At 50.0% G+C, this 25,243-nt stretch overlaps 1 long non-coding RNA gene across 1 annotated transcript; it reads right to left on the bottom strand.

Moving 5' to 3' along the window:
* Nucleotides 1-1,572: 1,572 nt before the first annotated feature.
* On the bottom strand, nt 1,573-20,400 carry LOC133758509 (uncharacterized). The gene is made up of 3 exons (XR_009865802.1): nt 20,136-20,400; nt 8,560-8,708; nt 1,573-2,064 (listed from the first exon to the last, which is right to left on the bottom strand). It is a non-coding gene; the product is annotated as an uncharacterized LOC133758509 (long non-coding RNA).
* Nucleotides 20,401-25,243: the final 4,843 nt, after the last annotated feature.

Below are 25,243 nucleotides of genomic sequence, written 5' to 3' on the forward strand. Positions count from 1 at the left end.
GTAAGATGTAAGGACACCAGATGGGGGTAATCTAGAAAAGCTTGGGGGTGCCTGCAGTCTCTCGGAGTCCCCTGGGCTACCCAGGCATGGAAGAAGTGTGCACCCTGGAGAACCCTACTTGACGCCTTGGCCTGCCTGGGATGACTGCTTCCCTTTCACCTGTGATCCTGAATTCCACTTGTCCCTGAGCTATACCCCTTCCAGGAAGGTTTCTCTGATTACTCTAACCTACAGATCTTTTTTTTTTTTTTTTAAGATTTATTTATTTATTTGAAAGAGTTACACAGAGAGAGGAGAAACAGAGAGAAAGAGATGGGTCTTCCATCTGTTGGTTCACTCCCCAATTGGCTGCAACGGCCGGAGTTGCGCTGATCCAAAGCCACAAGCCAGAAGCTTCTTCCGGGTCTCCCACATGAGTGCAGGGGCCCAAGGACTTGGGCCATCTTGCCCTGCCCTCTCAGGCCATAGCAGAGAACTGGATCGGAAGTGGAGCAGCCGGGTCTCAAACTGGCGCCCATATGGGATGCTGGCGCTTCAGGCCAGGGCATTAACCCGCTACGCCACAGCACTGGCCCCCTAACCTACAGATCTTATGTGTTGCAGGAATCCCCATAGCCTGCACCATCTGTTTGTGATGACTCAGTGTGTGAAACCTCGGCTTGTGCATCACTCAGCCCCTTCACATGACAGCTCTGAGACTTCAGAACACACCATTCATTCAACAAGCGTTAGCTGAGTACCTACAGTTCTTTAGACTCTGGAATATCGAGATATGGGAGACTTGGACTAGTGAACTAGCCATTACAGAATAGTATGATATATGCCGTAAGAGCTGTAATGTAAGGATATTTGGGGAACACAGAGAATTACCCTGACCTACCTGTTAAGGGTCAGAGAGGGCTGATCTGAGAAGAACTGGCAAAGAAGCTGAAGCTTTAACTCACTCAACATTGTATGGGAGGTGCAGAGTCTCAGATCAAATGAGGATTAAATGAACATATATAGCTAATGTGCTTAGTGCAAGATCGAGCACTTTGTAGGTGTTCATTGAATCATATCTACCATGACTCCCACTCACTGGCAATTTGTCTAGCCTATCTGCCCATTATTTTGAATTATTATCTATATACTATGGCATTAATTTTGTTCTTCACCAGTATTTATCTCCCAATTAGATTGCAATCCCTTTCAGGATAGAGGTTGCATTTTGTGCTTCCTTGTGTGTGTGTAACTCGTGGGTACTAGGCACTGCTGATTTTGTTGAAGGCTTTAGAGAAAGATCTTCTATCCACTGATTTACTCTCCAAATGGCTGCAATAGCCAGAGCTGGGCCAAGCCAGAGCCAGGAGCCAGGAGCTTCTTCTGGGTCTCTCATGTCTTCCACTGCTTTCCCAGGCACATTAGCAAGTTACTGGATAGGAAGTGGAGCAGCTGGGACAAAAATCAGAGCCCCTATGGGATGCTGGCATTGCAGGCAGCGGCTTAACCCGTTATACCACAACACTGACCCCGATCTTTTTTTTAAAAAAAAAAAAGATTTATTTATTTATTTGAAAGAGTTACAGAGAGACAGAGGCAGAGAGAGGTCTTTCATTTGCTGGTTCACTCCCCAAATGGCTGCAACAGCTGGAGCTGGGCCGATCTGAAGCCAGGAGCCAGGAGCTTCTTCTGGGTCTCCCACGCGGGTGCAGGGGCCCAAGGACTTGGGTCATCTTCTGCTGCTTTCCCAGGGCATAGCAGAGAGCTGGATTGGAAGTGTAGCAGCCGGGGACTGAAGTAGTTCCCATACGGGATGCTGGCACTGCGGGCAGCAGCTTTACCCGCTATGCCACAGTGCCAGCCCCCTGATCCCAATTTTTTTTAAGGTTTACTTTTATTTATTTGAAAGGCAGAGTTACAAGGAAAGAGACATCGAGAGAGATCTTCCATCCACTGGTTCACTCCAAATGTTCACAACAGCTGTAGGCAGGAACCTGAAACTCCACTGGGGTCTTCCACGTGGGTGACAGAGGCCCAAGCACATGGGCCATCTTCCGCTTCTTTCCCAGGTGCATTAGCAGGGATCTGGATCAGAAGCAGAGTAGCCAGCACTGAAATCAGGACTCTGATATGGGATGCCAGCATTGCAGGCGGTGACTTATCTGCTGTGCTACAACATGGGCCCCTGATTGTGTTTTGTTTCCTAGACCAATCTGGAAGAGGCTGTGAGGCTTAGTCTTTAAAGTAAGGTCTTCATCCTCCAGTGCTGTTTGTACAGGAGGGGAGGACTTATGAAAAGTTGAATTCCCTGGGTCCTGACCCTCTTAAGTTCTGATTGGTTGACCTGGGTTGGAGCCCTGCATTCTGCATTTTGACAAACTCTCCAGTGGCTTTGGTGCCAGCGGACATGAGCATGAAGCTGGCAGTGTGGACCAGGTGGACTTTCCAGGCCCCTGCATAGCTTTCTTTCCCCATTGACTTCCTTCGGCCTGAGCAGAGCTGTTTTCTCTTCTGTTGCTACTCATCCAAGGTCAGAGTCCATGGCAGGATAGGAGTGGAGAGGGTGTGGCACCAGGACACCTGATTCAGCTGCTCTTCTCCCCACCTCTGGTGTCCACGTGAGCATCTGACCTCCCCTGCCATCCACCCACACCTGCCTGTTTCCCTCTTCTCCAGGGATTCGCCTGTTTGTTCAGACTGATTGTGAGCCTTCCAGGAGGGGTAAATGAACTCAAACTGCCCGTCTATCACAGTGAGGTTTAATTAGGCAATTGAACCAATAGAACAACTATGCCCCAAGGAAGATAAAGAAGGACCCTGAGGCTAATCCCCTTGGGCCACCCCAACTTTCTGCGTGGATTCTGGCTCCTACCTCAATGAGACATTATTCCTGCAAGGAGCGAGAGAAGGTGGTAGGTAGGAGAACAGGTGTTTGCCTCCATGGTGCGAACAGGAATGAGAGTGATCCTCCTGCTCTCCACTTCCTTGGGACCTCACTGGCCTCCTATGCAGTACGTGAACTGTCAGAGCTATGCATTCATAGATCAAATCCCCTTCCTTATCTTTCCTTAATGCAAGAATCTGACATGGTCACAGGCATTGATCCTAGAATGCCAGGGATAAATGGGACCTCTGAGGGCAATTTATTCCATGATGGTTCTCCTGGCTCTACTCTCAAGAGTCAAGGGCAAGAAACTCCACCTTCCTTTGTAAAGCCTAGATGGCACTTTGTGTATCCACAATGAGAAATGGCCAATCTCTAGGACTAGGCTGCCTGGGTTTGAATCTCAGCTCTGCCACTCACTAGCTGTGTGGTCTTGGGCAAATTATCGATCCTCCCGTGTCTCCATTTTCTGTTCTGCAAAATGAAGATAAGAACAGTGCTGACTGAAAGGGATGTTCCTCGTATTCCAGGAATTTGCAGAGCACTTTTACAGAGCCTGGCACCAGGAATCTACGAGTGGGTCAAATAACTCTTGTTGGGGGATGTTGGCTGTGCAACTTGCACACCACCGTGATTGCCAGCTTTGATGTGATCATCACCTCATAGCTCAGTATCAGATACCCCAGGGTTCAGCCCTCTGGTCTTTTCTCTGAGCACTCATTCCTTTGGGAGCCCCATCCAGTCCATTGCTATAAACTTCATGTGATGCCAATGACTCCCAATATTTTTCCTGCTTCGTAGACCTTTCTGGATCTAGTGTGTTCAACTGCCTACCAAACGGTTCCACTCCATGTCTTACATCCCACACTTAATGTGTCCATAACTCCTGTTCTTCTGCCCTCATGTCTCTCTCATGGACCTCTCCATCTGAGTTGATGGGAATACAAGGAGCCAGGATCGATTGTGCCAAGTCCTGTGCTAAATGCTTTTTTCTTAATTATCTTCCTTTTCTCCCATCCAATATATGGTGTAGGTCCCAATATTGTCCTCACTGTAGATAAGGGGAAAGAGGCTCAGAAATACCATACCCAGGTGTTAAATGGAGGGGACAGTCTGGCTTCAGGTCTATACTCACATCCTCTAACTAAATACAACACTTTGATTCAAACTAATCAGATTCTTGGAAATTGCTCCTTTGATACTTAGTGATGGCCCAGAAGTGCCAGACATTATGCTATGTACATGACACATGGTATCTTACTTAACCCACTCAACAAAATCTTAAGAGAGCTATAATAAGAACGTCTAGGCTCTGGAATGGTAGGTGAGTTGTTCAAGGTCACACGGAATGATGAAGTCTGAATGTGGATTCAGTCCTTTCCGTCCTGAAATGTTTCTTGCCATCACCATGGTCCTTGCTAGCTCTCTGATGAAAAGCAGAATGACAGTGCATTAATTTACAATGACAGCTATAAGTTATGTCTTCATCCATTCATGCATTTATTCATATATGTTTACTGGGCACCAGGCTGTGTGTTAGGGATGGAGATGGACAACAGAAAACAGAATCCACCTCCACTGAGTGAGGTTTCTGGCTTTGAAGCTCGTCCCACCCAGTCCCAGGCATCACTTTTGAAGGCCATATTGTCATCCACTACATAGATCCACCACAACTTTTTCTGTCAGTCCCCTATTGTACAGTTAGGTTAGGAAGGGAAATGTGTACACATAAATAGGAAACACAACATGGAGAAAGCAAGAACAAAAGCATAATTCAAGGCCATGAATTAAGTTGTAGTATTTGAGGAGAGTGGGAGGGGCTGCAGTCCTGCTGGATGTTTGTGGGTCATAAACTAGTGGAGGCTAATGACCTTCAAGACAGTGACCAGAGATGGGACCAGAAGGCCTGTAGCTGCTGGTCGTCAAGGGCAGCCTCCGCACTGGGAACCGGCATTTTCAGACCGGGAAAAATCTTTGATTTCTGCTTCTTTTCTCTATCTCTGCCTGTTCCACTTCCTGTTTTTTGAGCTGATGGAATTTCTGACTATCATAAACAAGGCCCTTTGGGTTACAAGTAAGGAAACCCACTTGAGCTGGCTTGAGCCGAAGGGAGGAATTTGGTAGTTGAAACCATATGTAATTGCCGATATTTGACTGTTTTGTCCTATGTGAACAACAATTTTGGGATAAACATTGTGGCACACAGGTGAAGCCACCACTGGGACATGTACATGCTAAACCAGAGTACTGGGGATAGACTGCCACCTCTGCTTCCAATCTAGCCTCCAGCTAATGCACCCAGAAGGTACTTGGTAACCCAAGTACTTGGGTTCCTGTATTCCATGTGGGAGACCTAGACTGAGTTCCTGGCTCCTGGTGTCAGTCTGGCCCAGAACTGGCTATTGCAGGCATTTGGGGAGTGCACCAGCAGTGGAAGCTGTCTCTCTGTCTCTCCCCCTCCCCCATCACTCTGCCTTTCAAATAAAAAAATTTAAAACCATGATAATTTCATATCATTTATCATAATAGTCTAAGAATGTAGATGCATCTCAAGGAGCCCAAGGGTAGGAAATTGAGTCTGGGCTCGTGAGAAGCTGGTTTCAGGATCTGGAAAGCATCAGGAACCAGTCTCTTTCTCTCCCCTTCACTTTCTGCAAACCACCTTTCTCTGCTTATCCATGAGCATGCAAAAGCTGTCAGGAGAGGAATAATCTGATCCTGAATCAAGTGTTTGCTTCTACTCCAATTAGCTGTGGGGACGGAAGTGGCGCTCTTCACTGCACAGCTCTTAATTGCAAGTAATGAAAGCCAATTTGAGTAGGAAAAAAAATTATTGAAAGGATATCAGCTAGATCACAAAGTTTACAGGCTTGGAAAAAAAGTAGCAACAGAAAGGACAGCTAGAACCACAGCCACAAGCACAGCACAGAAATGGTTTTGTGTAGATCCTGCTTCTAGTACAATCAAAAAAAGACGGGTAGTTTGCAGCAGATCAGTGCTGGCACTGCAGCGACCATTGCCCTGAGCATGCTGGCACCTCCACTGCCAGCATGGATTCCCTTCCCCCTGCTTATCTGCACTGCAAGCTGTGGAGGCTGACTGAGCCCAACTCTCATTGCCATGGGGTGATGGGACATGAGAATGTGGCCTTTTTGGCTTTGTCCTGGGTATGGACCTCACCTTCCCAGGACCCACAGAGAGGGGAGTTCTCCAAACACAGAAAAGACTGCAGATGCTTGGCCCTGTTAATGGGGTCATGAAGTATCAGGTTGGCCATCAGATCTAAATTAGGTCTAGGTTAGACTGTGGGCTGGGAAGATAGCCAAAAAGTGCCCATGACAGCAACCTCTCTCCAGAGATCCTACCCAGCTTATGTGCCAGGCCCTCCACAAAGTCTTTCTCCCTCCCAGGCCAACCTCCCTAGTCTGAGTCTCTCCCACTTTGGGCCTGTAGAGCAGAGCATCTAGGAGAGCACAGGTTGCATGGTTACATTGTTTTCCTATCTGAGATGCAAGCAGCAAGAAAGCAGGCAGCCTGCCACACATGTCTGACTGTCCTGTACCGCATGCAGGTGATCCAGTGTAGGGCCTACATGTGAGGCCTTACAGGTTCTTGGCTCAGGCTCCATTTGGGGCTCTTACAGATGTAGGTAATACAAACACCATTGGTAATAAGCAAGAGCCAGAGAGAGAAATAGAAATGTTTTTGACACAAAAGGGCTCATAGAAAGGATGGAAAAGCCAGACCACCAGACGTCAAGATAGTAAACAGCATCACTGGACAAGAAGGGACAGACTCCCAAGGGCACAGCCATCTGGTCAGCTTGGCCAGTTGTTGGCTGCATCACTCGCACAGGTCACTTAACCTGTGTTTGGATATCCTTGTTGCGTAATGCAGCAAACAGTTCAACCCACCTCTTAGGGCTGTGGGGTGCCACACCTAGAAAACACAGAGATTCCTTGACTATCTCCCAATAAACCCATCATATTTTGAAACTATCCTAAGTCAAATATGCTCTTAAAACACCCAACCTACTGAACACCCAGCTGAGCAACATAGCACCTTGTAGAGTATGGATTGTTCCCCTCATGAACTCGTGGCTGACCAGGCATCATAGCTCCTGCTGCTGCCGGCACTGTGAGACAGTAGTGTACTGCATATCATACTGCATATTGTTAGCTGGGAAAAGGAGCCAGTTTCAAAATTTGAAGCTAGGAGGCCAACATTGTTGTTCAACAGGTGATGCTAACACTTGGGTTCCAGTCCTGGCTGTTCTACTCTTGAGCCAGCTTCCTACCAATGCACTTGGTATGGCAAGGGAAGATGGCCCAGGTAATTGAGCCCCTGCCACTCACATGTGAGGCCCCGATGGAATTCCTAGCTTCTGTCTTCAGCCTGGCCCAGAACTGGCTGTTGTGGCCATTTGGGGAGTGAACCAGCACATGGCAGATTCCCCTATCTGTCTCTGTCCCTGTCTCTCGCTGTCTCTCTAACTCTGCCTTTCAAATAAATAAATAAATCTTTGAAAAAATAAAATAATAGGGGCTGGCGCCATGGCTCACTTGGTTAATCCTCTGCCTGCGGCGCTGGCATCCCATATGGGCACCGACCGGGTTCTAGTCCCAGTTGCTCCTCTTCCAGTTCAGCTCTATGCTATGGCCTGGGAAGGCAGTGGAACATAGAGGTACTCTAAAAGAAGTGAAAATGAACACTGGGCAGAACAGAACAGAAGTACCCAGTATGATTTTGCAGCTCCTCAGGACTTAAAATGAAGATTGCCGACTTTCATGTCTACCGACCTGATTGTTTCTGGGGCCATAGCCAGGAAGGTGGAGGAGAAAGAGTGGGAAGTAGGTCCAACAAAATCCAAGTAACTTTGCCTCTGAGCTTACATACAGAGCAACCCATGACCCTTGGAAGATATTGCTCCAGGTGGAAATCAGATGCCAAAAGGTCTCCCAGCTCCCTGTGCAATAATTATTCTTCGCCCCCTCTCTCACAGCTACCTAACTGTGATTAATTCCTGTGGCAGCCACAGGAATCATTACTAATGAATTTCTAATGAACTCATTTGGTTTTAATGTGGTGTGTAATTCTGCAGGACACTCATTACAATTTAGCCTTATTAAGTTTCTAGTTATTGGGACCTACTATTGCTCTAAGCTCATAATCAGGAGAAAAGTAATTATGCAGAGTGGGCAGTTAAATTATGGAAAGGATTGGACATTCTGAGAAGGCCAAGAAGAGACTGCCCCTATCTTTTCTGCCTGGCATGCACTGATGTACAGGACTGAGACAAGCATGTCCTCCTTGACTTCACATCCTGTACTCTGAGACCTGTGCAGGCTCCACCTGCATGGTAGAATTTTGAAGGCCATCCAAAGATAGCCCTTTTCTCAGATGGTCTACCCTGCTCATGGGCTGCTTAGGTCTGGATTTCCACCATAGAGATGGATCCCTTTGCATTTGAGGTGCTGTTCCAGATGGAAAGGTAACCCACCGCATGGTTCACAAAGGAGTCACAGATAAGTTATCTCATCTGATCATCAGGGCACTTCAATTATTGTCCTTAAAGCTCCGTTGGCAGATAAGGAGATTGAGGTTCACAGAAGTGAGGTTCCTAAGGTCACTACGTGCCAGACTGGGAACAGAAACCATATCTCCTGGCACCCAGGTGAATTCTCTCTTTGGCTCACCTGTCCTTTATTGCCGCTACGCCTTGCCTTTTGTGCATGTGTGACTCACACTTCCACCTAGATCAGATGTGTCTTGAGGTTGGAGCCCTTTTTTCCATGATTCTTTTTATGTAGTTGGCTTGCCATGTGTCTTAGTCCACTTTCCATTTCTGTAAAAAAAAAAAAAAAAAAGAGGCTGGGTAACTTGAAAGGAAATTCGTTCCGTTTATTTAGTTTTGGGGGTTTAAAGTCCCAAGAACGAGGCTAACTCTGGTAAGGGTCCCCCCGGCTGTGTCATCTCAGAGTGAATGGCATCATGACAGAGGCATGTGCAGGAGAGAGGGAACACGTGGTGATGCAGGAAGGCAGAGAGCTTTGAAGACCAGGCTTGCTCTCGTGTAGCAGCCCACTCTTGTGCGCACTGACGGAGGGTCCTACAAGAGCTGCTTGAGTCCCTTCCAAGGGCAGCACCTCCAATGACCTAATTACCTTGCAATAAACCCCACCTCTTAAAAGTGCATCCTCTCCCAAGGATGCCCACCGAGGACCAAAATTCCAACACATGAACCCTTGGGAGAGCACTCAAATCACATCCAAACCCTAGCTGTGTGTGCATTGTGGTGGTTTGCATGTGGGTAGGCATGGGTAGATTCATGCTACTATCAATATAACCAGTACGTGTGCCTCTGTGTGCACAAGGATACTGCTGGTACTCATCCATGTCTGTCATATTATATGAAAGCACGTCAAACAGGTCTTAGTAATGAAATTACAAAATAACTTTACTTTGGTGCAAAAAACTTTAAATCCATACATACAGTTCATAGTTCACAGAAAATGCATATATGAAAGAACTATGTATAGATTTCAATTTTTTGCACAAAAAATTTATCTTTTAATCCCACTCTTTTTCCACATGTGTTATGAAGTGCCATCATACATAGGCGTTGTAAACATATATGATAAATGATGTAAATGTGTCCTTGAGCATGGGTATGTAGGAGGGTATGTTTTTTCTGTGTGTATTAGGTGTTCATAACTGTGCATGAGTACATATGGACATTATTAAGTGGTTGTGTATACATGCAAAGCAGTGCACCCATGTGCCCAGCTGTGACTTTCTATGTGTGTCCCTGGATCTGCTTGTTTACCAGAGTGTGGCTGTGTGCATATAGGAGCCTTTGTTTATGGAGGAAAGGATATCAGCTGGATGCCATAGACTGCAGGTAAAAGAGAGAAGGGAGAGAGAGACAGAGGCAGGGAGGAAGGAAGGGAGGGAGAGAAGGAGGGAGGCAGGAAACAAGGAAGGAAGCAAGGAAGGAAGGAAGGAAATCTCTCCAACAATAAAATTATCTTACATGACTGGAATTCCAGAGGTGAAAGGGAGATTCTAGAGTTGACTGGTTGTATAAATTAATAATGTTATTAAGGGCCTCTGGTTCCTTCTACCTCTCCACTCTGCTTAATTCTGCAGCATCGTTGTCACAAAATGATTGCAACATTTCCCACATGCACATGCTACAGAATTCCATCACAGATAAATGAATCTTTGCTTCTGGAGCGATTTTCTTAAGAATGAGGAAAACAGGGCCAGCATTGTGGCATAGTGGGTAAAGCTGCTGCCTGCAACACCAGCATCCCATATGAACGCTGTTTCTTGTCCTGGCTGCTCCAGTTCCAGTCCAGCTCCCTGCTAATGGCCTAGAAAAAGCAGTAGAAGATGAATAGCCCAAGTGCTTGGGTCCCTGCTACCCATGTGAGAGACCTGGAAGAAGTTCCTGGCTCCTCACCATTGTGTCCATCTAGAGAGTGAACCAGCAGGTGGAATATCTCTGGCTGTCTCTTTCTGACTTTGACATTCAAACAAATAAATAAATCTTAAAAAAAAAAAAAAAAGGAATGATAAAAACTTCCTAAAATCCCCAAATTCAGTTTCTCTCAGTGTCTCATTGGCTAGAACTTTGTCACTTGGTCAAAGCTAAACCCATCTCTGAAAAGATTGCCAAGGTTGGCCTAGGCTATTCAGGATGCCCCAGCTGGAACTAGGGATGGACTTGGCCTTTCAAGGAACCAGGCTGCTTGGAGGACTGGGGGTCACCGGCAGGGTCTGTCAGGAAGAAGGAGAATGGATGTTGGCTACAAAGGAGTGTGCTCACGGGTGCAGGCATGTATGTTTATGAGAGTACATGAGTTTGCATATATGAACATTAGAGGGTATACAAGATATGTGGCTATTTCAATTGTATGACAATCCGTTCCTAAACACAATGTCTTAAAGCCACAACGTTTTATGACTTCCCATGGTTCTGTGGGTCAGCGATTTGGGCAGGGTGAGGCTGGCTGGTCGACAGCTGCACATGATATTGTCTGGAGTTCCTCACTAGGCTGCATTCAACTAGCAGTGGGGCTGAGCTAGAAGATCCGAGAAGGCTTCACTCATGTGTCTAGCCTGTTATTGCTTTTCTGGTGGCTTCTCTCTTCACATGACTGGCTTGGGCTCCGTCACAACATGGCCGTCTCAGGATGGCGGACTTCTTACATGGCGGCCAGTTTCTGAGAACGAGGAGGCAAAAGCCACCAAGCCTTTTAAAGCCTGGATTCAGAAACCACAGGGGGTTATTTCTACCACACATACTTACGAGGCAGGAACTACAACTTACTTGTTGATGAATGGAGCAGCACACAGCATACAGAGAAGAAAAGAATCGGCAGCAGCTGGCTCTGGAAGCAGGCCAGCACGTAAGAGTGTGCACCAAACTCTGGGTGGATGTATGCATACAGGTGCCTGTGCATTATGTGTGAACGTGGGGGTGTGTATGTAAGGACTCCTGTGTCAGTTTACTTTTACAGGTTACGTGTGTGTCGGGGGAGGGGGGTGTGTATCCTTCTATACACACAAAGAGCTGTGCACATGTGCACAGGTGAGACTACTCACCTGAGCTAGGGGCTTGAGTAGGGGAAGCAGGAAGTTGCATGCCTGGCCTTTAATTCTCCCTGAGATCCTTGCTCATGCCTAGCAGGGAAAGTTTCCCAGATAGGAATCTGGCTAAGGTAACAATGTAATCACTACTAGGATCTTGACCTTGACTGGGAGGCCTTGAATCCCAAACCAGGCCTTATCAATGACCTCACCAAGAGTACAGTGATAACCATAGGGGGAGGAGCCCTGACTTCTTTTTTTTTTTAATTCTGAACTTCTGAGCTTGGGGTTTTCTACCTGGTGCACCATTGGCCACCAGATAGCCCATGGGAAAGCTGAGCGGTTACACCCAGGCTCCACAATGCCTACCCCACCCTCACCCTCGGGGCTATGACCCTCAGGACAAGATTTCTCAGAGAGCAGGAAGCCAGCACCAAGCCCTGAGCACATGAGCTGGCAAGGGTGGGGGCAGAGCAAGGGAGGAAAAGACAAGGACTCAGCACTTCGTGTGCCTCGCTGGGCATCCTCTGAGGACTTCCACTCAGTCCCCATCATGCGCTTTTTCTGTTTTTAGAGATTGATTTATTTTAGTTGAAAGGCAGATTTAGAGAGAGAGAGGTCTTCCACTCTCCAGAACTATGAGACCTCCAGTTCACTCTGCAGTTGGCCGCCATGGCCGGAGATGTGCTGATCTGAAGCCAGGAGCTTTTTCCTGGTCTCCCACATGGGTGCAGGGGCCCAAGAATTGGGGCCAACTTCTTACTGCTTTCCAAGGCCATAGCAGAGAGCTGGATCCTGTAGGACCCTAAAAATCGGTGTCCTATAGAGAGAGACCCCCAGAAGCACGGATTCCACTCCAATCGATGCAAAAGCAGAGGAAAGTTTATTTCATTTGCAAATGGGCCGTCTCAGTAGCACTACAAAGCAGTGCAGAGAGAACGACCCCGATCATCAATCGCACAGAGTATTTAAGGCTTAAAACCACAACATTAGCATATTTCCACAGCATGACAAAAAATCACAAGGTAAAGGATTTTTCCAGGGTAAAGAAACAAAGTACTTGAGCAAGCACAAATACGGGGTCATCAGGACATAGGTTGGGTACATTTTCGATCAACTTCTGCTTTTATGGTTCCCAAAAACTTAACATAGCTCCTAAAATAATTATCACATGCTACAGGTTCAACTAAAGTTCAATTATCTCATGAAAGCATTTTGCAAGCCCAGCCATTTTGCACAGAAGCAGAACAGTATGCAGTTAGCTCACAAGCAACTCCATTTTAAACCTGCCCAATTTCTTTTACCCTTGTTAACATTATTTTAGGGTCTTACAATCCGAGTGGAGCAGCCGGGAATCACTGGTGTCCATAAGGGGTGCTGGCACTGCAGGTGGCAGCTTTACCCATTAAGCCACAGGGCTGGCCGGCCTCAATCCACCGTGAGCTTTGAAGCAAGGACTGTGTGGGTCTTGTTACAGACGAGGAGAAGTTTGCTCCAGGGTGGAAGGCAATTCCCCCAGTCACGCCACATATAAAGTAGCAGAGGCAGGACTAGAACCCAGCTGGCCTGACTCCACAGCCTACATGCTGTCCCCATCACCAAACAGGACAGGAGCACAGGAGACAATGGAGCACTTGGAGGGACAATACCTGCCTGCCTTACAAGAACTCTGCCAAAGAAAAGCAGAGTTCAGGTCCACAGGAAGCCCAAAGGTGTTACACAGCCAATGTGCTTTTAGTTCCCTCATGAGAGCCTTGCTCAGCATTGATTAAGATGGGGAGGGGCAGCATTGTGATGCAGTGAATTAAGCCGCCACTTCATCCCATATCAGAGTGCTGTTCAAGTCCCAGCTGCCTCCAATCCAGCCTCCTGTTAATGCATCCTGGGAGGCAGTGGATGGTAGTCCAAGTACTGTCCTGCCACTAACATGGGAGACCCTTATGAAGTTCTGGACTCCTGACCAAATCTTAGCTGTTGCAGGCACTGGGGAATGAACCAGTAGATGATGATATCTCTGTCTGTCTCTCACTCTTGCTCAATCTGTTGCTCTGCCTTCCAAGTAGATGAAAATACATCAAATAGGCGCCGGAGCTGTGGCACAGCAGGTTAAAGCCCCAGCCTACAGTGCCGGCATCCCATGTGGACACTGGTTCGAGTCCCGGCTGCTCTACTTCCCATCCAGCTCCCTGCTAATGCACCTGGGAAAGCAGTGGAAGATGGCCCAAGTGCTTGGGCTCCTGCACCCACGTGGGAGACCTGGAAGAAGCTCCTGGCTCCTGGCTTGTGGCCATTTGGGGAGTGAACCAGCATATGGAAGACCCCCCACCCCCACCCTCTGGCTCTATCTCTCTCTATAATTCCGCCTTTCAAATAAGTAAATAAAATAAATCTTTTCAATAAACCTTAAAAAAAATCTACTTCTGTTTAATAAAGTCCTCAATAAACCTAAAAAAAAATACATCAAATAAACATTTACTTTTCCAAAGGAATTACATGGAACAGTAGAAAGCCTCTTCCTCAGAGAATCCTCTCCGGCCCTGGAGGCCAGGTCGGCACTGCTGTGTCACTTCTGCATGGCTGCCGTGACCTGTACGGTCCCTATTCCCAGTGTGGCAGTGTTGCCTGGTAGATCCCTTAAGGGTATAATATGGTTAGCATGGCAATGGGCTTATTATTGCAAGAATGGAAAAGGATAATTCCCCCCTCTTCCCTCCCGCTCACTCCTGGGACACCTTCTGCCATGTGGATGCAGCTAGAAGGCTCTCACCAGACATGGGCTCTTGAGCTTGGACTTCCCAGCCCCAGGACCAGGAGCCAAGTATGTTTCCGTTTGTTAGAAATTACTCAGTCTTTGCTATTCTGTTCCAGCAGTGCAAACCAGACTAGGATAATGACACTTATCCCAATGATAATGGTGTAATTCAGGAGCTATTGTGTCTTTTCAATATCTGTCCTGAAAACAGGAAATGGATCTGCCTAACTCCCTGCTTCTGTCTCACAGCACACTTGGTGAACTGATAGAAGAGGAGGAGTGAATGAATGACTGAGTGAATGAATGAACAAGTTCAGAGAATGCTCAGCACGGGCTGGGAAGGGCAGAAGTGGCTCCCTGGAGAAAGGGAGGAAGGAGAGAGAAAGAGGAGAGGTGGGGAGGAGGGAAGAAACCCCAGCTGGGTCTTCCCCGTCTCAGATTTTATTTTACCACCTTTGACTATCATTTTTTCTTTTTTTTAACTTAAATTGCTTTGGACTGGGGCCAGTGCTGTGGCACAGCAGGTTAATGCCCTGGCCTGAAGTGCTGGCATCCCATATGGGCACCGGTTCAAGACCCGGCTGCCCCACTTCCGATCCAGCTCTCTGCTATGGCCTGGGAAGGCAGTGGAGGATGGCCCAAGTCCTTGGGCCCCTGCACCCACATGAGAGACCCGGAAGAAACTCCTAGCTCCTGGCTTCAGATCGATGCAGCTTTGGCCATTGCAGCCAGTTGGGGAGTGAACCAGTGGATGGAAAACCTCTCTCTCTCTCTCTCTCTGCCTCTCCTCTCTCTGTGTAACTCTTTCAAATAAATAAATAAATAAAATCTTTTAAAAATGCTTTGGATTAATTTTTCAAGTATGTAATACACATTTCTAAATTTAAGGGTAACAAAGGGGGCTACAGAAAACAATCTCCCCTCCCTCCCAGTCCTCTGCCACTCAATTCCAGGCAAACAAAACTTCTAGCTTCTTATATACCCTTCAGAGATGTAGAATTCCTATGCTTACTTTGACAGGTGTATTTCCCCCTTTATCACATTTTAATTTAGTTTGGAGGATGCTCTATGTAGTACTAAAGAGGTCCTTGTTTTTTGTTTTTTCATTTTATTTGAAAGGCAGAGAGACAAAGAAAATGAGAGAGAGACAGACAGACATACAGACAGAGATCTTCAGTCTACCAGTTCACTCTCCAAATGCCCACAACAAGCAGGGCTGGCCAGCCGTTGCAGCCATTTGGGGACTGAACCGAAGGATAGAGGAGCTCTCTCTTCCTCTCCCCCTCCCTCCCTTCTCCCTCCCTCCCCTTCTCTCTGTAACTCTGCCTTTTGAATAAATGAATCTAAAAAAAAAAAAAAAAAAAAAAAAAAAAAAAAAAAAAAAACCAGAAGCAGGGCTGGACCAGGCCAAAGCCAAGAGCTGGGAACTCTACCCAAGTGTCCCACGTGGTGGCAGGGATCCAGTTAATTACCTGCTGCCTCCCGCGGTGTGCGTTAGCTGGAAGCTGGAGAGGAAGCAGAGGAGCCAGGACTAAAACCAGACACTGATATGGGAGGCAGGAGTCCAAGTGACTGAAGCTGAGGTCTTTATTTTTTTTCTTTTGCAAATGTCTAGCATTTCATTCTATGATCCACCAAATGTATTTATGTATTTAACCACTCACCTACCAAATGTCTAAGTTATTTCCAATTTTTTATTAAGACAAACACAACTAGAGTGGAAAATGTTGTGCACTGTTTTATTTCACGTCACTAAGGTGACGAGACCAACATTTGGCCTTGTGGTTAAGATGTTGCTTGTGACACCAGTGTCCCATATCAGAGAGCCTATGTTCGAGTCTTGAGGCAGGACTCCCAATTCCAGCTCCCTGCTAATGCCAACTCCGGGAGGCAGCGAATGAGGGCTCAAGTACTTGAGTCTCTGCCACCTACGTGGGAGACCTGGAGGGAGTTTACAGCTCCCAGCTTGGCCACTGCAGGCATTTGGGAAGTGAATTAGCTGATGAGAGCTCTCCCAGTCTGTCTCTCTTTCTCCTGCTCAAATAAATAAATAACCCCCTTGAAGTAGAATGTCCAAGTCAGGGAGATTGTACTAGACCCTGGCAGAGTGCCTCATGAGGACTAGAGCAGTTCCTATCTCCCAGCAGTGTCTAAGGCTACCTTCCCAACCCTGGTCTAGGTTTAGAAGAAAGAGGAGAGATCCCTCCCAAGAGAAATCCACAGCAGAAAACATAGACAAGGTGCCTAGGGACAGTCCTGTGACTTCAGGGGTGACACAGTCCTCTCCCCAGATAAAGAGCCAGGCAGACGTGACAGCCACTGACCCCTGCAGCCTCCATCTACCACAGTAGGAAGACATGGGACCCAGGTCTGTCACCTCTGCTTGACAGGTGGCCTTGGCAGGCCACCCTCCTAATGATCACGGCTAACCCCAGAAATAGGGATGAGCAGTCGCATGCATGACCATTTACCACCTAAGAGGCGGGGACTTCTGCAGCCTGAGCCCCCACAAGCTGGGGAGACTTCCCAGGTTGTCTAGCCAGTAAGCAGCAGAGTCAGGATTTGAACCCAGGCTTCACGCTGTGTCCCACTGCCTTGAGATAAGGCAGGCAGGCAGGCTCTAAGGCTTTTCCATTTCACAAAGTGCATCCATGTGACTGCCCAGTGAGTGGCACAACCAGAGTGTTGCTGGCTGGGGGTGGAGTGGGGAGGTTGTGGAGCCCCGGCCGAGAAGATCAACTTCTTACAGGAAGACTGGTCTCTCCTGGGCATCCATGACTCCCAGGTAGTGTGAGGACTCCAGTTAGCAGTGAGCTCCCTGGATATGTCTGTGTCCCTGTCTGTGTCCTTGCCTGACACTAGAGCTGATCACAGGATGGGCCCCATGAGTATCCGCTGATGGAGATGAAAGAAGGGGCTGGAGGTGAGAAAGGAGAGGGAGATGCTGGTAGGGAGAGTGGAAGAGGGAGGAAGAGAGAAGCCTTGGAAGCAAAGATCCTCTGGCTGCCTTGGAGCTGACAGGCTGTGACCTGGAGCGCCCTCTGGCGGCTAATTCTGCAAGCCTGGCCGGGGGAGGCATGGGAGGGGCTGGGCCCAGGGGACAATAGGCTGTCCCCCGACTGCCTTCATCTCTTGGGATCAGCTGACCTTGCACCATCTCCACAAATGGGACTTCCTCTGTGGAAAGCCGGCTTAGTAACCATGAGACTCTCGCTCAGAGTCACAAAGACAAAAAGGACCTTTGAAGCCATGACAAATCTGTCGTCAGCATCGCAGCAAAAGGAATAAGCGGTTCCCCGAGTAGCCTTTCCACTCTGCCCTAGCACATCTTTCCAGCTTCCCAGGGCGACCTGCTGCCCTACCACTGCCTCACCTTTACTGTCTTCTTCGTCTCTGGGCTGGGCCAGCCCCTGGCAGCCGCCGGGGACAAGGTGTGCCATGAGATGGAGACCACTGAATCATGTACTCATCTGTCTGCTCAGTCAGTGCTCACGGAGCCCCACTATGTGCCAGACCTGGCCCTGGCAACACAGAAAGGACAGGCAGGGGCCGTGACCTTCGGGAGTTCAGATTCCAGGTGGGGCACACAAGCCACAAAGACCCCTGGGGTGGTCAGGACATGCAGGCCTGAGCATTTGGGTGTTTGGGAGGGGAAGGTGTGTCTAATAAAGGAATGCTTGTGTAGACGCCCTACTACCCAGGCTGCCGGCAGAGCTAGGCTCAGAGGGGCTTCAGGCAAAGGTTCAGCTTGCACAAAAGCCAGGCTGGGGAGAGCTTGGCATACGAAAGGCTTTGAAGCAAGGACAGTGTGTGGGTGGACTTGGTGGGGAGAGAGTGAGAATTGGAGAGAATTCTGCTGTTGGGGGGCCAGAAGGGGTTCTGGACCATGAGGACTTGAAGGCTGTGGCAAAGAATTTGGATTTGAAGCTGAGGTCCTGGGGAGCCATAGGAAGCCTTTGAAGTGGGGGAGGGGGCGTTTCAATTTGCATTTGTAGTATGCAGTGAAGAGGCAGGGTGGGAGCAGGGAGACCAGCCAGGAGGCAACTCCCAGTCTCCAGAAACAGTGAGGGTGGCCACGCCAGGGTGGGCACCAGACTTGGGTCCCTTCTGTTTCCCACCTCCCACCCTTTCCAGTCTGGATGTGGGCTTGCTAGGTCATCTCCCTCAGGTCACTAAGAGGAAGAAGAGGATCCCAGCTCTCAGAGAGCTCTTTCTCCATCTGCTATCCACCCCCTCCTCCTTTCTGCCTCTCTCTCTCTCTCTCTCTCTCTCTCTCTCTCTCTCTCTCTCTCCCTCCGTTTCTCTGACACACACACAGCAGGCACTTGCTGCAGCCTTATCACAAGGAAGCTTCCAGCAGAGCTGAGCTCTCCAGGGACAGAGCCCGAGGCACTGACCGTGGAGTTTGCGAGGAGGGGGAGGCCAGGCTGCCTTCCACATTCCTTCCAGCTCCCACTGCTGCTCCCGCCCTCTTAGCTTCCTGCAGCTAACTGGAGCCGATTTTGTCTGCTTGAGACATTTGGCAAGATCCAGTTGCTGTAACTGAGGGAGCGGGTGAGGCTGGCATCGAGTGGGTAGAGACCGTGCCTGTGGCTGCACTGCACAAGACAACCCCCACGACGCAGAACCATCCATCCCATGTGTCAGTCAGTCGTGCTGAGCTAAGAAGACCCTGCCCCAGGATCTGCCTTCAGAGCTGGAGGGGACTGGCAATGTCCTTATGCCCCACCCCCACCCATCACCACCACCATCATCACAGGGCCATTTATCGGAGGCAGCTGTGTGGCTGTGTTGTCCCTGAGGGGGAGCCATGAGGTTGACAGTATTATCTGCCCCAAGTTGCACAGGCAGCAAGGGGCCGAGCAGGGAGTCGGAGGATTAACCGGCCCCTCCACGCTGTGTGGTACCCTTGTCAGCAACAGGAAGTCCAGTGTGTACAAAACACAAAGCAAAACTGCCTGGGTGGAGCCTCCATGGCCACCTGTCCCCCCTGGCAGGGCAGGTTCCTGTGGACTACATGGGAGTTCTGGTAGGGGTAAGGCAGAGCTGCCCTAAGCGCTGGGTGGCAAACGGGCTTTGTCTTGGATACCAACATCTGTCACTCAGTAATGAGGTACCAGCCCAGGAAAGGGATGTGGGAGTGACTCAGAGTGCCCAGGGTCTGCCTTCCCTCTCCCACAACACGGGAAACAGGAAAGGGAATTTGACTAGGAAATTTCTTTACTCCCTCCACACCTTGAAACTCAGTGGTGACTCAAAAATGAGGCTGTGGGGGCGGGCATTTGAGAAATCAAGATGCCCACGTCCCACCTTGGAGTGCCTTTGTCAGACCTGACTCTGCTGCTGACTGCAGCTTCCTGCCGGTGCAGACCTTGGAAAGCAACAAGGGAGGACTCAGGGAACAGGGCTCCTGAGACCCACGTGGAAGACCTGGATTGTGTTTTTCCAGTGAGTGGGAGAGTTTTCTCTTTCTTCTCTATCCCCCTGAAATAATTTTTTCATGACGCTATCAACCCCTCACTAACAATAAAACCTGGGGCTGGTGTTGTGGCACATAGGGTTAAGCAGCTACATGCAGTGCCAGCATCCCCATATGAGCACCGATTAGAGGTCTGGCTGCTCCACTTCAGATTCAGTGGCTTGCTCATCCTCCCGAGAAAGCAGCAGAAGACAGCCCAAGTGCTTGGGCCCCTGCCACTCACTAGAGAGACCTGGGAGAAGTTGCTAACTCTTGGTGGCTATCGGGGGAGTGAGCAATGGGTGGAAGATCTCTCTTTCTCTCTGTCTCTCCTCTGTCTCAGTAACTCCACCTTTGAAATAAATCTTTTAAAAAAAAGAAAAGAGAGAACAATGTAGGACTCATATAAACACCATTCCCCCAGGAGGGCCTCTCCCAACCCACAGCCTCTGTCCCCAGGGCCCTACCAGGTTTCCTTTTGGGTCCTCTGGGGATTCATCATAATCCGAGAGTGCCTGAACTCCGCTTTGGGCAAACAGGGGCTGTAGTTGGGATTTTCTCAACCCAGAGAAGGCCAGATGGCAAATCTCCCTTCTTCAGGTCCCACCGTGGAGTGAAACCTTCCCCCAGTGGCCTGAGCCGTTCTCCACCCTGTCAGGCCGCCTGGCGTCTGCAGCAGTGTGATCAGGAGATTCTGCCATGGGGGATAGCAGGCACTGTCTGTTCTCTCAGCATGCGGCTCCCCAGCTGGTCTGGAGCTAGGAATTCTCCAGCCTGGGATGAGTCATCCGGGCCCCTCCACTGCCTGGGCCTCAACCCCAATACAGAGCAAGGCAGCTGCCACCAGAGCTGACTCCTCCCTTCCAGCAGGGAGGGGTCCCCTGTGACTCCCAGAGGCCTGGAAATGCAGGCTGCAGACCTCCCTGGAGGGGCTGTTGCGCAGAGGGCTGGTGCAGCAGCCACCTGGAGAGGGGAGGAGGGAGACACACCAATGTGTAGTCCCGGTGTAGCTTTTGTGGTCCTAGAGGAGAAAAACGAACTATAATAAAACAGAATCCATGTGAGGTTTGGCACTGGCACCCCTAAATGAGGAGGTAACCAGGAGGCAGCAGCCACACCCCGAGAAGGGGCTGTGCCTGTGCCAAGGGCTCTTGTCCTCATCCCCTCATCCAGCCTCAGACAGGAGATCCAGTCTTGCCCTCCTGTCTGTGTGTTTGTTCAGCCAGGCTCCTACTATGTGCTTAGCACTGCCCAGCTAGTCAGTCTCTGCTTTCTCAGGACAAGTGGACCTGTGCGGTGGGCAGCCTGGGGGGAACGTGGAGGTGCAGGCTGGGAAACCGGCCATCAAAGCAGTGAAAGCACTAGGGCTGGCGTCTAAAGGGGTTACCATCCAGGTGGGACAGGAGAGGGCAGGGAGGACCTCCTGGAGGAAGCAATGTGGAAACTAGGGTGTGAAGAATGAATAAAAGGGGGCCAGCATTGTGGCATAGTGAGTTCAGCTGCAGCCTGTGAGGCCAGCATCCTATGTGGGCACTGGTTTGAGTCCCAGCTGCTCTGCTTCTGATTCATCTCTCTGCTAATGCACCTGGGAAAGGAGCAAAGGATGACCTAAGTCCTTGGGCCCCTGTACGCACATGAGAGACCTGGATGGAGGTCCAGGCTCCTGGTTTCAGCATGGCCCAGCCCATTTGAGAAGTGAACCATCAGATAGATCTTTCTCTCTGTCTATTCCTCTCCTTCTGTCACTCTGCCTTTCAAATAAATAATATAAATAAATGTTTATAAAATTTTGAAAATCAAGCCACAAGAAGGAGGGCATTGCAGGGACAAGCTCAACTGAGAGGGACTTAGGAGAAATCAAGTCCAGTCCCCTGTTTTTATTATTTTATTTACTTGAAAGGTAGGGACAGAAACAAAGGGATAAATCTTCCATCTGCTGATTCACTCCCCAAATGCCTGCAAGTAGTGGTAGCTTTGGGATCCGCATGGAGGGGAGGCCTATACTTCTGGGAATGGAAAGTTCCTACCTGTACTTCTGGGGAAGAAAAGTCCTTGTCAAGGTCCCCGCGGGTGCCTAAATGTCAACCATTGAGGATCAGACCCGCCTCAACCTTTAACCCCCATGCCCTGAATCTATAAAAGGAGCCCTCCCAATCTCTGACACGTGACTTCCCTGGCCCCCACTCTGTTGGGACCGGGGAACCTTGCCCGGGAGCGGAACCCCAATAAAAGCCTGTGAATTAATTGATTCGTCTGCCTGGGAAGATTTGTTACGTGCCGGACACCTTGCAACTAGGCCAAAGCCAGGAGCCCACATAAGTGACAGAGACCTTGAACTGTCACCTGCTGGTTTCCAGGGTGCACATTAGCAGGAAGCTGTATAGGAAATGGAGCTGGGATTTGAACCCAGGATCCCATTATGGGTTGTGGGCATCTCAAGTGGCAACTCAAGCACTTCAAACAGCAGCCCCTCCCCCTCTTTTTCTTTCAATTTTTATACATTTTTAAAAGATTTTGTTTATTTGAGAAGTAGAAATACAGTCAGAGAGAGAGAGAGAGAGAGAAAGTTTTCCATCTGCTGGCTCACTCCCCAAATGGCCACAAAGGCTGGAGCTGGGCTGATCCAAAGCCAGGACCCAGGAGCTTATTCCCCATCTCCCACACAGGTGCAGGGACCCAAGAACTTGGGCCGTCTTCCACTGCCTTCCCAGGCCACAGCAAAGAGCTGGATCAGAAGAGGAGCAGCCTGGACACGAACCGGCGCCCATATGGAATGCCAGCACCTCAGGCCTAGGCTTAGCCTACTATGCCACAGTGCTGCCTGCCCCCCCTTCCCCCTTTATTTGAAAGGCAGACAGAGGCAGAGAGAGATCTCCCATCCACCAATTCATTCTCCAAAAGCCTGCAGCTGGGTCCAAGTCAGGTAGAAGCCAGGAACATAGCACCCAATACAGGTCTGTCAGTGGGTGGCAGGGACCCAACTACTGAAGCCACCATCTGCTGCCTCTCACGCATGCGTGGTCAGGAAGCTGGATGTGGAAGCAGAACCAGAGACTCGGAACCCAGGCAATAATTCTACCATCTCTCTCTTTTTAAATGAGAAAATCTAAGGCTTAGAGACAGAAGGCAAGCTGTCCAAGGCCACCCAGTATGTGGCTAACAGCCAGACCCTGGCTGCCTCCCTCTAGGTCGGCAGACACAGACCAAAGCCTGGGCCATAACGAACCACCTAGGGGCAGAGCAAGAGCAGGGGTCTCCCCCACCCTCCCGCCCTGGGGGAGGAAAGGGCAGCGCCCCTGCTTGACCCTCTGACCTTCGCGTTCCTCAGGCGCTGCGCCCATCTTTGACATAGGAGAAAAAGCCCTCCACTCTGCTGCCCATTTCCAAGGCGGCTCGGCCCAGCCCTCCCACCTGCACCCCGGTGTTTGCTAAAGCTTTCTCTCTTCTCTTCTCTCCCTTTCTTTTTCTCTTTTACAAAGCTCAAAAGACGCATCCGGGGCTCAGCAGCAGCCTTTGTTCGGCGCGTGTTTGGGAAAAGGGAGCTGCTAAAGGGCTGGGGAGGAGCAGCCGCGGGGAAGCCCTCGGGGCTCGCGGCTCCCGCCACCCACCTCGGCCAGGCTTCCGCCACTGCCTCTGGAATCAGGGCGTGCCCCAGCCTGTTTCCCTCCTGGCTGAGCTGCCAGTGCGGAGAATTCTCTGGTGCAGTTTGGAGAAAGAATACAAATAATAGCAAGCCCTTGTCAGGGGCATGGCTCCTAACCCACGCTGGAGAGAAGCTGTGGATGCATCGGGCCTTTCGCCATCAGAATGCTGCCCAAGCTCCCCTGGGCACCGGCCCCGAGTACCCCAGGCCCCACATCTGACCCTTGCCCCCTTCCCCACCAACCTGCGTGTACCCTCCACAGCCCACAGCCCCTTGCCCGAGGACCTGCTGGGTCCTCGCCTCCTCCCTCGTGGGTCCCATCATCTGCTGGGAGACTGCCCCTCTCCCCCCTCCCCGCGGTCGGGAAGCTCTCCATCATGTCCTCGCAGGTTGCTGTCTCGCTTGCCCTCCCCTCTCCTCCGCGGCACCTCCAGGGCCCGCCTGCCCTGCCCGCAACCCCTCCTGCCAGCTTCCTGGAGCTGGGCAGAGGGGCTCACTGCCGACTTCACCTTTACTCCTGCCACTCCCACCTCACCCACACCTGCAGGCGCCGTCTGACGCTTGGCGGCGCTGTTTCTATATCCTCTCGGGGTCTTGCCCCTCCACCCCCACCCGCCTCAGCCGCTTCCTCCCGACTCCCAGGCCCGTGTCACACCTCCTCTGAAAGCACAGGGTCCCCGTCTCCGTCTCAGACCAGCACGTCCTCTTCCTCCCATGCACTTCCCCATCAGATCTGGGTCCTGAGCCCATTGTCCCTTTGCCCCTGTTTGCAGTCTTTTCTGTCCCGACACCCAGTTCTGCTTCCCGAACTCATCCCCTGTTAGTAGTGTTGTGTGTGTTACTGTATTACTTCCTCTGGTTTGGAATGCTTTGTGAAAAGCTTTTGTTCTTTCACAAAGTGGTTTTCCTCCTCCCCCACTGGCTGCTCCTCCTTAACGGGTTGGCTCCTCCTCTACCTGACTTCCAAACGCTGTGTCCTCCCAGGTGCGATCCTGGAATCCCTTTTTCTTCTTTCCTCTCCTAAGTGATCTCTTCCATGCTGACTCAACTGCACCTTTAAGACGTTTAGCTAGCACACTCCCCTCCAGTTGTGACTCCCCAGATTGTTTCCAGTCGTTGACAGATGGTCAGTGGCGGGCAGAATTGCCTCTGGTGGGGCCTGCGTTGTGGCACAGCAGGTTAAGCTGCAGCCTGCAGTGCCAGCATCCCATATGGGTGCTGCTTCAAGTCCCGGCTGCTCCACTTTATTTTTAAATAATTTTTTTTTTTGACAGGCAGAGTGGACAGTGAGAGAGAGAGACAGAGAGAAAGGTCTTCCTTTTCCATTGGTTCACCCTCCAATGGCCGCTGCGGACAGTGCATCTCGCTGATCCGAAGCCAGGAGCCAGGTGCTTCTCCTGGTGCAGGACTTGGGCCATCCTCCACTGCACGCTGGGCCACAGCAGAGAGTTGGACTGGAAGAAGAGCAGCCGGGACAGAATCTGGCACCCCAACCAGGACTAGAACCCGGTGTGCCGGCGCTGCAGGTGGAGGATTAGCCTAGTGAGCCATGGCACTGGCCTCCACTTCTAATCCAGGTGCCTGCTAATGTGCCTGGAAAGTAGTAGAGGATGGCCCAAATGCTTGGGACCCCTGCACCCGAGTAGGAGACCCAGAAGCTGTTGGTTCCTGGCTTCAGTCTGGCCCAGCTCTGCCCGATGCAGCCATGAGGGGAGTGAACCAGCTGATAGAAGACCTCTATATTTCTCCCTCTCTCTGTAATGCATTGCCATACTTTAGCCTTACCTTCCTGACCCACAACTGAATATCCAAGAGGGACAGAAAGATTCTCTGGATTTTAAATCAACTCTTTCTTCCCAAATAGCTTCTCTCAACTACAGCCAAAAAAATCATCATTCATATATTGACTCAACTCATCTTTATTCAGCATTA

Source organism: Lepus europaeus, chromosome 4 (genome assembly GCF_033115175.1).
Source record: "Lepus europaeus isolate LE1 chromosome 4, mLepTim1.pri, whole genome shotgun sequence".
NCBI lineage: Eukaryota > Metazoa > Chordata > Mammalia > Lagomorpha > Leporidae > Lepus > Lepus europaeus.